Source organism: Panthera leo, chromosome A2 (assembly GCF_018350215.1).
Source record: "Panthera leo isolate Ple1 chromosome A2, P.leo_Ple1_pat1.1, whole genome shotgun sequence".
In the NCBI taxonomy this organism is placed as follows: domain Eukaryota; kingdom Metazoa; phylum Chordata; class Mammalia; order Carnivora; family Felidae; genus Panthera; species Panthera leo.
The window spans coordinates 134,576,419-134,578,015 of NC_056680.1; the positions used below are offsets into that span (position 1 = coordinate 134,576,419).

At 32.4% G+C, this 1,597-nt stretch overlaps 1 pseudogene; it reads left to right on the forward strand.

Moving 5' to 3' along the window:
* The first annotated feature begins 521 nt into the window (after nucleotides 1–521).
* LOC122213205 lies at nucleotides 522–770 on the forward strand (annotated as a pseudogene).
* The last annotated feature ends 827 nt before the right edge of the window (nucleotides 771–1,597 follow it).

Here is a 1,597-nt window from a genome sequence, read left to right on the forward strand (position 1 = left end):
ATCTTTTAATCAGTGTTTTTAGACCATTAAAATGTACAATGATTACTGATATAGTTCAATTAATATCTACTGTATTTGTTAGTATTTTCTATTGACTATTTTTTACTTTCTAATTTTTTCCTCCCCTTTGTGGCTTTGAGGATTTTGTATGATTTCATTTTCCCTCCTTAGCATATCAATTGTATTTCTTTTTTTTCTTGCTTTTCTTTTAGTGATTGCAATATATGTTTACAACTAATCCAAGTCCCTTTTAATAACACTCTACCATTGCATTGGTAGTGCAAGCACTTCATAATAAGAAAATATTACTAATTTACCTCTCTTGTTCCCTGTATCATTGCTGTCATTAATTTCATTTCATTTATACATAAGATTATTTATATACACAGTATATATAATTAAATACATTGTTGCTACTACTTATCAAACAGACTGTAAGTTTTTAGATCAATTAAGAATAAGAAGAAATAAGCTCTCCTTTTCTCTGCCATGGTGATGTGTGTGGCTGACTGCTCCTTGCCATGTTTTCTCACAAGACTTTCAGGATCAAGCAATTCCTGGCCAAAAAATGAAAGCCGAATTTTCCCATTCCCCAGTGGGTTTGGATGAAAGCTGGTAATAAAATCAAGTACAAATCCAAGAAGAGACATTGGAGAAGAACCAAGAACCTGGGTCTTGAAGGAGTCACACGTGAGATGGAACGCATATTTATGCTGCATGAAGGTTACTTGCTCGTACCATATCACTCTGTAAACATCATTACTACTTGAACAATACACATGTTTTATTGGATGTGATTTTTCTGTCACTTTGTTTCTGCACCCATAAGTTGGTTAGTTGGTTCAATAATAAATATTTGTTTGGTTTTGGGAAAAAGTAAGAAAATTAAAAGTTTTTATTTTATTTTACCTTCACTTATTCATTCTCTGATGCTTTTTTTTTTTTTTTTTTTTGTGGATCCGAGTTTCTGGCCTAAATAATTTCTCTTTTCTCTGAAGAGCTTCTTTTAACATTTCTTTCAAAGTAGGTCTACTGGCTACAAATTCCATCAGTTTTTGTTTGTTTGAGACTGTCTTTATTTGTCCTTTACTTTTGTAGGATAATTTTGCGGACTACTGAATTCTAGGTTGCTGGGGATTTTTTTATTCTTCTAACCACTTTAAATATCTCACTCTACTCTTCTTGCCTGCATGTTTTTTGAGGAATAGTCAGATGTAATTCTTACCTTTTCTCCTCATAGGTAGTGTTTTTTCCTCTGGCTTCTTTCAAGTTTTTTTTCTTTGTTATTGAGTTTCTGCACTTTGAAGATGCCTAGGTTTGAGGTGAGGTTTTTTGGCATTTATCCTGTTTGGTGTTCACTGAGCTTACTGGACCTGTGGTTTAGTTTTTGACATTAATTTGCAGAAATTTTCAGTCATTATTGCTTAAAATATTTCTTTTGTCTCTCTTTCTTCTTCTGGTATTCCATTTACAGGTATTTTATACTTTTTGTAACTGACCATGCTTCTTGGATATTCAGGGGTTTTTTTTCAGTCTATTTTTTCTATACTTTTAAGTTTGGAGGTTCCTACTCTCATATCTTCAAGCTGAAGGATTC